Raw genomic sequence first — 14271 nt, 5'->3', positions numbered from 1 at the left:
ATATTAGGAAATATCAAATTTTAAAAAACTACGAAATTAGCTTTAAACTCGGAAAGTAAAATGTAGAAATAAAGAAAATACTTGGCATAAAATGAATGTATCAAATACCGTTTCAAACTTGAGAACTAAGCAAGTTTGTTTTTTTGAGCTTAATTACAGCGTAAATTCAGAATAGACGGAAGTTTTAAAGATTTAAATATTTCAACAAGCTGTCGCCTTTTTTTCATGTTTGATCAATTAGAACGCTGCTTCAAATAATTTACCTGTGATATTTTTATGCACATAACTGAAATACTTACATCTACTCTATTGGTATCTACTTTGTGTAACCAATTTTGTGGCAGAATTTATTATTTTCCGAGCGTAAGCCAGTATTGTAATGGAGACCAATCGACGAACTGCTACTGTCATGTTTTCTCCATTTTATACCTTCCAGAGTATGAGAAACATTTATGTTTAGTCTATCATCTATGGTCTGTTGCCGATTTTATTAGACATATACGTAGTCTCCGCAATTACTGAACTTATTTTTGTGAAATTTTATGTGTTATCATGTAAATGGTAAAACACTAACTAAAATTTGTCTGAGCATGTCCACCAAGGAGTTTATGTTTCCATTACAAAGTCTTGAATAGTAAATTTTAAATTTTATAAAATGGCATACTTGTGGCTTAGATCTGCTTTGCTTTTTGTCTAGAATTTCATATTTTTTATAACTGTTTTAACAGGGAGTGTCAAAAAAATATTTAAACAAATTATTTTATTGCTCAACCCATTTTCCCGAAAATGTAGGAAACCGTACTATTAGTATTAGTACGTACTACACTCTACCTACAAAAATTGTTACTTATTTGTTTTTGCTAAAATGTTCATGTCATCACAAAATTCTGTTATGAAAAATTCATCTGAAATATGCGTGTACCATGCAGTAGTTTAACACTGCACATATATCTTTATTATAATTTATAGAAGCCATCATAAAGAAAATATAATTCACAAAATCAAATTTTATGATTTCTGCTAAGAATTTGGATTTTTTTTATTGTACTTCCGGGACGAGGGAAGTTCTATGTAAATAACTGTAAATGATTTGTTTTAACCCAGTACAACAGAAATGTAAAATGTAAGGTTCATTTTTACTAACTAGAAGTGCCACCTAGAATATGTCTGAGAGTTGAAGTTACATATTTAAATAACTTTTACGTTTACAATAGTGAAGTTGATTTCTGTGTTGAGTTTACTTTGAATATTTTTTCACTGATATGCAATCAAACTATAAGTCTGCAGTATATTTTAAGTTATTTGAATGGCATTTTAATGGTTAGTAACGGTATAACACTATACAGGTGTCCCAGATAAAAATCCGCGGCTTTATATGCTGAGAACGGATAGAAATATTGAAATTCTGTAAATGCCATTGTCTTTAGCTTGAAAGGTGAAAACTAATTTCGTGTATTGCAAATATGACGCACATGTGACGTTGGCGTCGCAACGCACTCCTACATTTTTTATTGCTTTTAATTTTATTTTAATATGATTTTTATTTATAAATTGTATAATTTTTTAACGTTTTAATTCCCTATATTTTGATATTTACAATTCTACGTTTTTATACATTTGCTGTTTAAAAATTTTATACATTTTTGTAGTGTCCGAAATACGTTTAGTATAATTTCTTCTTCTCTCATTGTCAACTAGAGCTTTGAGACTGCTCCACTTCGCTAATTGGATCAAGCAATAAGCGAATGAATCAGTAAGAAACATTTTTACCGATTTTGTTCCTTTGTTCTCTGTTATTAATTTCCTCCACCGTATAATATTCGCAACGAAGCAGAATTACCAGCCATGAATATCATAGCAGAATATTATGTTAACACGGAATGAAAATTAAGGTCTTCCACGATAAAACTCGTTTGACGTGTATTCTTCTTGTTCAGTCGCAACAACAATTTTGTGTTCTTATAACACCACGACATCCCTCCAAATAGATTGCATTTACTTGCCCATAATCAGATACAGCCTAGTTGTTTGTGAAAATTGACTGGAGGTTTGGGAGTTTCTCATTTAGATTGCCTCCGATACAAATCTCTTTCCAAATTGAGGTGTTCAAAGAATACCCATCGCAACGCTTTATTTGCCATGTCGGAATTTAATCGCAATACTGCAGTCAGATATATGCATTAAATCTAATTATACGTTTACAGTAAACTCCAATTCCAAGCTCAATAACTACTTAATTGATTTACATTCTGCTCTCGTAATTTAATTAAAACTATTAATCAAAGAGCAGATGCATAATTCAACAGTTGCTCCCATTAGGCAGGAGATTATTTAAATCGCTGTTGTGTGAGGAGCACTTTTACGGGTCGAATTTTTTCTTGTAAAAGTTGTGCGTGTTTGACCGGAAACTTGATACGAGTTGGAACCGAGCGGAAGTGAAAAGTTTCGGATGCAGCGGTAGTAGATCGGCCCTGCTGTCACTGTGTTTGTGTTCTGTTTAGTTTTATTAGTGTAGCTGTTGTCTACCATTTGCTGAGTAAACCGATTTATAGATATCGCGGAATAAAATACTGGAGAATGATGCGATTTTTCCGATTGGATTTCTTGCCAGATTGCTGTTTTGTGTATCAAATTATTTAATGCTACGACGACTCTTATACAAACAGCATTCAAGAGATTTTCTTTTGAGATAGCAGCTTATTACGAAACAAAACGGATTACCTAAGTCGTGAAATTATGAATGAATTGTAAATGAAATTGGTTTGCTGAAAGGAACAAAGATGTTAAGACTATTAAAAATATGTGTAAATTGGTTACACCCTACCTGCTCTCGTCCGCACTTTGAAGCACAACCAGTTCTTTTTAATACAGATTTATTCAATGATTCATTGAAATGACATCACCGATAAATGTATTAAGTTACGGTCTGGCTACAATTTTGAAATTTTAGAAAATCTAATAATTTGGTTGGCTAATACTCATTTATTTATGACTTCTGTGCAAGTAGTTTAACAAAATAATACTTTGTTACCAAAACACAGCAATATTCTACAGGTACTAAATCAGTGTCGTATTCTGCCAAAATAGCCCTGAGAGACATTTTTACGAAGTAGTTTGGATAAAAGTAGCCCAACAATTTATTGTTATTTTAAACTAAATAAAATGAAATGACAAATTATGATATCTTTGGAACACAATTTTAATGTCATACATAAAATGGCATATATATATAGGTTGAATGTTTATTCAACTACGGATACGTTTAATGTGGGACAAAAATTTTGTATGCAATGTGGGATTTGTTAACAAAATTACAACCTAATTTACTTTATTAAGTTATTTGCGTTCATTCCTCTGTGAAAAACTGAAAAGCTATTAACTGATTATGGCACTTTAGGTTAACAATTAATTATATATTATTTTCCACCTTGGATATTCAATTTTTCTCATCACAAATTATCTTAAAAATTATGAACGCGTTCAGATTGTATCACAAATTTCTAAGTTGCTTTTGCTTACAAAAATTGTTAGTAAAGTTTAGTTATATATTTAATTAACACACCACACCCTGTACATATAATATACATAGTGAAAAACTGTTGACCTGTTTTTGTATCAAATTTGTACCATACTCACGAATACTTTATTTAAACTCGATATTGTGTGCGAATTGAAGCAAAATATTATTCTAAAAACATAAAAATATTTGTCAACAGAAATGACCTAAGCGAACCTTATCTTTAGTAACATTACGTTTTAATTTAAAAGTTAATGAAAGCAAACCAGCAGGGTTCTATTTAAATGATTTCATATTTTGTTCTTTTGGGACAGGGAGACTCACTAATCAGAGACCCTTTAATAAATACAGAAGATAAGGGAAAGTAGAGCGTATTAACTTAGCTTTATCATAATTTATGACTTTTCCCTACTTAGAGGTATGTAAAGTGTAACACAAATATTTCATTTAAAGACAAAATGACATTGTTTTTTGGTTGTTTTATTTTCACAATCATTAATAAAGCTCCACCAACTTCAATGCGGTTCTTTACGACTTTAATAAACGTTTAAAATTAATTTGATGTTGAAACTATTATTACTTCTGCTCTATATTGCAGGACAATTTCTACGATAAAGCAATCCGTTATTTCTAAGCTGTGCTTCGCTAGCAGCAGGAAAAGCCCCAGGAAGCTTAAAATAATCTATTGCTTGGATCGTACGACACGCGATTTTCGAGCAATAGTGAGACTTTGTCTATTAATAACGTGCTTCTGTAAATTTCTAAATAAATTTTATTTGGTGTTGTTTTCATCGTTTTGATCAATGGTAACGATGCTGAATTTAATTATTCGATTTCTCAACATCAAAGGCGTATTTTCAGTCACTTACGGGGATGTTTTCGGGACTGTTGTCCGGAAACAATTGTGTTTTCCTCTTCTCGGGCCTTTTATTTTTTCCAGCAATTCTTTATAGGTAATGATAGGTTACAAATTTACGCTCTGGTGATCAAATTGTTAGAGTCTTCGAAAATGTAAGGAAAAATCAAGACGGTCACATTTATTTTATTCTTGTTTCCTAATATGGCTACAAAAAAATGTATTTCTAAAATAAACACGTAATAAATAAATTAACCCCAAGGAGACATTTTTATTAGACGAGTTAAGCGTGAACTTGCTATACTTTTTGAAGAGATACAAATAAGTTTTTTTTTTGCTTAAGTTCTCATTCCTTATACCGTTAATGACCTTAATCCTATATTCTTCTGCTTTACAGTGTTTTTTTCTAGTTTTACATTTTTGTTAAATGGGTTTTGTAAATAAAAACAAAGCTTTATCGTTAAATGTTATAGAATGCCGCGATCATAGCGAAGTCGAGAAAGGTTGAACTTCTTTAAGCGCTGCGGAAACCCCGTGGTTTCGTCTACTGCGCCCAGCGGATGAATGAATTTGCGTTAGTGTGCCGGGAACGTGTTCTTCGGATACCAGGAGACCTCCGATTATTATTGTTTTTCCTCACTGCAGCAGACGATGAAGCGCCACTACAGCCGAATCCGTTCTCCAGTAATCTTAGGATCGGTATGAAAACCAGAAAATCGAGTGAAACAGATTCGAGCATAATACGGAACTAATAGGAAAAACCACAGCGGAGTTGAGAAAAACGGTCTCGAGACGAAAGGAAAATGGTTGCCAGGGCCTTCATTTGCGGACCAAATAGAAGCGCAAAACAGAACAGTATGAGTAACGAAAGGGTAACGTTCCACCAAATGGACAGAATTCTTTGGCACAGCTCCAAGGGTTCCAATCGGAAACCATGAATAATGAAAACTCGCTGACATAGAGACTACCGTAAACCAACACCAAGCGGGGTCTGGGATAGACTTAAACAGTGTCTCATGTAGTTCGAAGAAAGCGAAACCGACAGACACTTTGTGGCAACGTTGGAGCTGGTCTCAAGAGTCGTTAAAGTGAAGGAGGAGGTTATCAATATCACTCTGGTTCGTAAAATCAAAAATTGGCAGGTATAGACAGAATTCAATTCATCAGATCATTTAGTTATACACTCGTTGTATCATTCAAAAGAATGAAGAGTTGTAACGGGACTACAAAAACCCAAGAGCCACAGATTCATATTTCTTTGTGAAAAAGGTATCGGGTCTGTCAAATAAAGTCCGACATGTTGCTTTAATAGATAGGGCAATTGTCGAGTTTAAACAAGGAAAATTCTACTCTATGGTGGTACTCTGATCAGCAGGTTAAAAAAGACCGAAATAGAGCCCCACTTAACAAATCATTCAATTTTTGGGTGCCTATAAGAAAGCTCGCAACAAATTTAAATCTATAGAAATCCAGACAGATGGGAGAACTTTAGTGAAGGATCCGTTTGCTAGGGTGGGATCCTTGCAATGACCTGACGGACTTTACCGTGTTCGAAGAGGAGAGTAGGAGACAATCTGAGGCTCCTATTAAGTACACACTTTCCGAATTCATGAGAATGCAGTGAGAATGTGTAGGAAATTCTAACTCACGTCTTTTCTTGGGAAGCATAACGAATTGACAATAAACTCATGTGCTTCATTTAAATCAGTGGTCATGAATCTTACTACACCTCTGTTGCATCTTTTCACAGCGTGTTTCGCTTTGGATTACATACATATCTAGTTGCTAGATAGAAGCAAGGATTGTTTTTATTCCTAAACTTGGGAGTAATATGTATGCCAAATCTAAAACTTTAGACACGTTCGTTTTACGTCAACGTTTGGGTGATGATAAGACTGATTGACAAGCACTGTCATGGACTACAAGTTTTTCCGAAGTACTAACATGACAAATCAGACGCAGAAGACTACGCTACCGCACTTTGGGCGTGCAAAAGATGTTGAAGTCTGAGTTAAAATTTTGTTTAGGAAAACACAATGTCTGACGTGCCTGATAGTAACAAATAGTTGGGTACAATGAAAATTACGGTGGAAATGAACATGTTGGTTCTCTTTGCCTGTTGTTGATAGAAACAGCTAGGTATGGACTCCTGGAGACGCGCAACTCTGACTAGTGGAGAAACGTCATATCGAGAACGAGCCAATGGAGATCAAAACATCTTTAAGATGGAAGATGGTAGCAACTTTTCTGTTGTAGTGACAAGTCACGCATAAGAAGTGCTGATACTGAAACTAAAAATGTAAGAACATATTGGGGTCATGGCCCGAGATTAATATATCACTTGGTAAAACACTTAAAGAATGCACAAGATTACGCCATCTTAAAAAATTGTGGACCTTAAACTCAGGGCCACCCAGGGCTGTTCATAGAAGGACCTAATGAAACATGCAGCGAAGCGATTCTATTGAAAAGATCTTAGAATTGCCGTGAGACTAGCCACTAGACACAGTCCCCTAAACAACTAGTTACATGTGTTGGTCGAAGTTCCGATAGCACATGCAGAATATGATTAAAGGGCAATGAAACTCCTCGAGCACGTTCTGTGTTCCTGGCTGACTGGTATCGGAGAAAAATACATCCGAAATGCCCCCATATGTTGTATAATGGACTTTATTAAAGGCGCTGGACCCTTATAGGGCTCAACATTATGAGAGTAACAAACAGTTTGTTCCCTCTTAGTGTCTTAAAATACATTATGTATATATTTTGGATGAAGTACACTGTGTTTTTTAAACTAAAACACCTGGACAGCTATGTGACAATCGAAAGTGCAAATAAAGATAAGTAAATGATTAGAAACACTTAGTCAGTGAGATGATGAAGTTGTTGAAGATTGGGGAAAGGAAGAAAATAAATTATTAACTGTTAAAAGGGGGTTGCTTCGCACGAAATCCCTAACGAAATTTAAAAATTTCCCTAAAGTATACGTCTAATCATTATCTTACACTATGGCATAAAAACATCTTCATACATAATTGCCATTATGACTCAGCTATTAATTACATCCAAAATAACAAGCAAAAGCAAACATTTTTAAAATGTTGTGCTGTGTTTTCAGTTGGTTATAAAAAAGATACACATAATGCACATTTAATTTTATTGTACGTACGAAATCAATTTTAAATAAAATTTGTCCTACTACTTTATTTTTTGTTACACGCGTTCTGGGCCTACGTTATTATTTATGTATGTCAATCCAACCGTACCTAGTTATAAGAGGTTAATTTGAATTCTAAACGACTGAACAATCTCCGTCGAAAGTCGAACATGTTGATATTAGTATTTGGCTTATGACGTCAAAGTTGCGATAATAATAATATAACGGTAGTAATTCCCTGTAGAAAAAATGTCAGCGGAGCTTCGTGGAAGAGTGTGAAGTTTATATGAACTGTAGCGCGTCTGAATATAAATTTGGAAGGGATTCGATGCAAGTGCAGGATTGACATGAAGTCGTGTCAGGAATATTAACTTCATTTATGTAGGTTACTATGGCAGAAGATGAGAAACTTAGGCGATTTCTACCATTCGTACGCATCAGTAGCAGCTGTGGACTCGAAATTGTTATTGCTAGGAACCACATGGCACACCATAAATTTATATCCATACATCGTCATAATGTCTTAGCGATAGTGCATAGCAGACTGGAATTTGTAATTCTTAAGAAAAAAAGTCGCTTTTCAAAGAGAATTGAACTACGGATATTAGTTTATAATTTTAAAATTCGTTACAATTAATTTCAACAATTTCACCAAGGCGAAAGGTAAAAGAAAATGAATTTCTTTAATAACGTACATATTTTTAGCAATAAACAAGATAACGGTTGAGAAAGGGGACAATAATCGTTCAACCGAAAGACCTGTTTGCTAACTACCTAGAACGAACGAACATCGAAGCACTTGATAAAGAAGATGAAGATAAAATTTTCTTACATTTGGCTGCATCGTTAGCATCGAGGTATATATTATTTTGATTCGGCGTCAATGTAATATAAATATTTTTTCAGAATTTGAGACAATTAAGTGAGTTCTCTCACATAATCGATAAAGCCAGCTGTTGTCTATATTCATCTTTCCGACATCCGGTGGAAATAATTGTAAAAAATAAACATCGACAACACTGCATATCACAGCATAATTAGCAAGGAAGACTTTGTAAGCAAATACTAAAATTTAAATTACTTTTTACTTCCCGAGCGTAAGCAAAGGAAGTATTGTAATCGAGTCCGTCTTCCGACTCTCTACTTTTACGTTTTCTCGACCTTTCATTACCCCTACAGGACGAAGAAATAGGTCTCCCGTTTCCGTCTGTCGGCCTATCCGTCTGTTTGTCCGTTTGTCTGCCGTCACGGATTATTATTAGAGAGATAATCTCCTAAAGTACTGGGCCGATTGTTGTCAAATTTTGTATTTATATTAGGAATATCATGTAGATGGTAAAACGCTAACCAATATGTCTCTAATCATTCCCACCACTAATACAATGACGTCACTTCAAAATTGTACATAGTAAATGGGTTTTAAATTGTATAAAATAACATAGTCCTACACATGTGGTGTATGACTCCGAATTGAGAATTGAGAAACAACATTTTGCAATTTAATTTTGAATCTGCTAACCCGAATGCTTTAAAATGTTGTAGATGTTTTAAGGCTATAAAGAGCATCATAAATCTTTAGTCAAAATATAATTGGCTCTACCCTCCAAAAACTTAATGATCTAAAATGTACAAAATATGATGAGTTTGTACTTGTGATCTATCACTCCATTCATATTTTTTTGGATTTGCATATACAGGGTGACTCAAAAAAATTAATGAATGGGTAAATTTATTTTATCCACAATCGTCATTATAATGAAACTATTGTTAACTTTTTAGAAGGCGACAAATAGCACATTACCAACTCGTTTTTCTGTCATTTTACATTATTAACCTGTCATAAGTACATATAGAATTCAATAGAGGTCGCTCATTACATTCATTAAAAATGTTTCAAATATTTAAACAAAGTCTACATAATTATTTTTAATATCTAAATTAAGTTTATTCTGGCAGTAATTTAATTATACGGTTGATTAATAATTGTTCTTTTTTAAATTAAATTTAAGGAATTCAATCTCGAAATCTCAAATCGGTATTGAAGTACGCTACCCGCTACAGATTGACAGTTGCCAATGAAAACTCATAGTTGATAACCTGCAAATTACTTCACTTATAAATCTAATAAACAAGTTTTCGAAGAGTAATTTAACTAATTCTGTATTGTTACATCAGTGAACATCAGCACTCAACCCACAGATAATTTCTGTTTTTGTTTTTGGGGCCAAGTTGGGGAAACCGAATGGTTGAAACTTCCCAAAGAAATTTTATGACAAAAGCTTAAAATGAAGGTAACATGAGTAGATTGAGTTAAAACGTTTGTGAAAGCATTGTTTCCGAAGATGCACCTGCCGTATTTGCAGTTTCCTGTGCCTAACTTCCCCAAAATTCCAAGACTCTTCATCAACCAAAGAACGAAAGAAATTATAGGAAATATTGAAGCTAGGAAATTCTCTATATTTTTAAAGTAATTTGTGTTTACAACCGATTATATCCAATAAATTTATTATGTCAAATAATTATTAAATTTTTGAATTTCCTCTTTCGACAATACTCGCGATTTTTTTCCGCTTCTTCTGCAAAATATGCTAGCAAAATACTTTCGGATCCAATGTTTGTTGCACCAATCCATATAAATTTTGTAGGCTTTGTTATATTTTGTTTTGCTTTTTTCGGGAAAAAGATTTTTTACAATTTCGCCAGCCTTTTGGCGTAGTTCTGGCAGAGTACATTCATTATCGCTGGTCTCAGACATGATTTGAATGGAGTTAAAGTCGCACAAACAATGCAAAATGACAAACGAAAAAAGGAGTAAACCAGTGACAGATGAAGTGACAGCCCACTTACAAAATATTTTATGAAACATTTTTTTAGATTTGAATATAAATTTTTTGTGAATAAAACTGATTGTGGATAAAATAGTATACTAACCTCGTGAAATGGGTGATTCCAGCTTCGCACCTTAGTGCTCAGCAGTAATCAACCTCATTTCACTCGAGTTAGTAATCTACTATTACTGATTTACTCAGGAACTACAAAACCGAATACTTTGAAATATTTAAGATGTTTTAAAGTTATCATAAGTATGCCAAATTTTTGATCAAAATGTATTTGCTCATCCCCCCTAAAAAATTTATGACGTCACCACAAAATTTTGTTATTGTAAGCATGGAAACATTATAATCAAAATGTATCTGTTTATCAACCCCAAAAAATTGATTACGTCATCTCAAAATTTTGCCGAATAAATCCCTTCAAAAATGTGCAAAATATGATCCGACTATACTTGTAATTTATTATTGCATTAATATTTTTTAGATCTGCTTATACAGGATGACTCAAAAAAATTAATGAATCAGTCAAGTTATTATTGATCAAATTACGAACGAGCCGTGACTTAGAGTGAAAGCGAATTTATTGAAATATCCCGTCACAGAACTCTAATGAGAAGAATCTATGATAGACATAAAGACACGGTTCTGAAAGCGAGGGAAGTACTGTCTAAAATCTTTAGACCAAATTTTTTTACATGTCACCACAAAATTTGTTTAAACTTTGTTTAAGTAAGACAATATTTTTATTTAAGTTAAAAATTGAGTGCTGTAGTTTAACTTACTATTCATTTAGTGTGCCGTAAAGTGTGAATATCTACCAGAGTAATGTATCTTAGCTAATGTCTCTTTTAGAGTAGTAATGGTGGCATCGTAATTAATTTTGTAATTCACTGTTGTGTAACGGAAATGTCACCATGGAATTAACATTGAATTGTCTTTATGATTTATTAAGTTTGTTGATCTTTCAGAGAATTGTCTTTATATGTAAGGAAATAAAAAATGTATTTTGCTGACCAGTCTTAGCAATACCTAATTATTTATTTCCCAACTTTATTAACTACCGCAGTAGACACTGTAGCGGTCACACCCCACACCAAAGACACAATTACAGCTGCCATACACTTAATTCCTGCTTGTACCAGATGCCTATTAATAACTGAAGCAACTTTTGTGTTGGCAATTATGTATTATTGGCATCCATGGTAGTACGCCAGTTCACAGTTGTCAATTTTGTCACGAAGACCCCTAACAAACGTGTTGACTGGTTTAGACGATGATATAAATGTCACTTTGGCCATCAGGTATGCCATCATAATAGATTAATAACCACTGGGTGCTATTGCCACATCTTCCTCTACTGAAAAATCCAAAAACTATAAAAGCGGAAAGCAGACATTTATTTCAAATGTTAACAGAATCAAGGTCACTTTAGGTACACAGTTAATTTTTTTCAGTATTATAGTGTTTTTTAACATTTTAAAGTAAAGAAAATTATAAGTGCTTACGAGACTATTGAATTACATTTCGGTTGAAGTACATTCATTAAATAACTGCACACAGTAAATAAATGTATCCAAATTTCACATTTATGATGAGTGTAATATAAATAAATATTGAACATACATAACTGAGTTATGCTCTCGTTATTACAGAAAGTCTCAAAATTATTACAGCGTATACATATAATAATGAATTTGAATCAATATTTAGCTAACTAATGACTTTATAGTCAAGCTGATTCGTGCCCAAGATCACAGTGTTGGTTAGTTGGCAAAGTTTGCCTCAGATCATCCATTTTGGATTTAATCTGCGGAATATATTCAAATATTTTTGAAGTTGTTTTTCCATCGAGTGTCCCTTAGTTTTACTTTCTACTTACATATGGTTCAATTTCAATTTTCGAAAAATATTGTTTCGGTAATGCCTTCACTTTGTTGGTAGTTAATAAATTAGCTAGAATATGCGATAATCATCTTTTCAATAAATTAGATAATTTTTTAAACTTTCTGCCATTATAAATCGTCTGTACATTTTTTCGTTCCCTTTTTTTTGACTTGATGCCTAATAGGTAAAAACAGCATTTTTTGCAAAGTACTGTAGAGGGTGTTTTGTTTTATTCACTGCGATCCCTGTCGACATTATTTTGCACTTCTATGAATAATTTTCAAATTGCAGACTTTTACGATAACATGGCAAACTACGTCAAATTAAATGATCCCTGAAAGGTATTTGCAGAATATTTGGAAATATAGTGTTTACTCGTGCGCTTTAAAAAAAAGCATACGTCAGCATTTATATCTGATATAGTTTATTATATTAATAATTTTCACTATAATATGTAAATAGTTTTTTGTTGACTATATATGACTGAAGCAAATTAGAATTGTATTACTAAGTAAATAAGGACTTCGGCATTTGGTCTTCGAGACAAGATCGAAACATATCAGGAAATAATGGATCAAATAGGTGGCGATAAAACTGCGGACACTAAACATACCTTACCTGGCGGCTAACTTAACAACCATCCGTGACACTAAAATTTACTTTTTGGAAATGTAGTAATTAATTTTAAGACTGATAAAATACAAATGTTGAAAATGACGAGCTCGCCATTTTAGAAATCAGTTTTGAAAATCTAGTAGCAGAAGTGATACTTACTTCAGGTAATCAACACAGTCAAAAGTTAGTATTTTCGTAGAGACGAGGAAATTTTTGTCCCATATTTCTCGGTTTTCACTCCACTCGCTACAGTGGTTGTATTCTCTCTGCGCTCTCGTTGTGTGAAACCGGATTATTTCCCTGCAGGAAATCGGAGTGCAGACTCGTCGCAGGATTAGCATTCGAGAGATTAAGATAAATATGCAGAATTGTGCAGGTGTGAAGCAAGGAGGAGCGACGAAAGCGCTTGAATGTCTAATCTAGAGCGTTTGTCGGCTGCAAACGTGGAATTGCTGGAAAATGAAATCGGAAAGAAACGACGGAAATTAAGGAAAGTAGATAGAGGAGTTCTCATAAATTCACGAGAATTAAAATATGTGCACACGACAACCATCGTTTATGTCGCACGTGTCTGCGACTCTAACACGTTCGAGGTGCAAGCACAGATTTATAATTTCGGCTCTGCGTTCATTTAAAATCGCTTTAGTTGTCTACACAGGACATTAAATTATGCATTTTAATTAAAACCAGCCGAGATCTGCGTTTTATCAGGGCTGCCTTCAGAAATGCATTTGTAGTAATATGGTAACGATTTTTGCTGCAGGGTACGAGAAATTATTACCTAAGACGAAGCTTACAATCCCTTGCCCTGTTATTAAAATATGAGATGGCTGGGACCAGACGAAAATGATCATATACCTAAAATTATATGTGATCATATAAGTTCTGTTTCTTGTTCTGCAGAACTACTCGCTTTAGACATGATACCTCCCGATCCACCCCCCGCATAACAAATAGAGCTTCACTAGAGTACGAATGTCCAGCGTCGGGCCAGACGTTGTGGTAAGGGCTTGGAAAGTTCGTACAATGGGTTGCATCTAATACTGGTGGACCTTTCTAGTGCATCGACCTTTTGTAAATCTTGCTGTCTGTTGCCTGTTGATTTGTTGACCTATAAGAGTGAGGGGCTGTGTATTCGTATCATCTTCTTTCGGGTAAAGTCGTTCTATAAATATTTGAAAATAGCGTTAATAATATCTTTTATTGGTCCTACAATGGGACATAAATACCCTTGTTGCGGTAAGGATATATATATATATATGTCCCATTGTGGGAATAACAATAAAATAGATTAACTGTATTTTCAAATATTTCTAGAATCACTTTAAGCCTGACTCAGAACCTTCACAGCTGAAGTTTTTGAGTTTGAAAGACCAGACCTTTAACACGCCTCGGCCCTTCAGCCAAT

The sequence above is a fragment of the Zophobas morio genome, unplaced genomic scaffold (genome assembly GCF_036711695.1).
Source record: "Zophobas morio isolate AGI-343-1 ecotype UQ-CSIRO unplaced genomic scaffold, CSIRO_AGI_Zmor_V1 ptg000011l, whole genome shotgun sequence".
NCBI lineage: Eukaryota > Metazoa > Arthropoda > Insecta > Coleoptera > Tenebrionidae > Zophobas > Zophobas morio.
The sequence above is the reverse complement of the archived record's forward strand: the minus strand, read 5'-3'. Positions refer to the sequence as shown.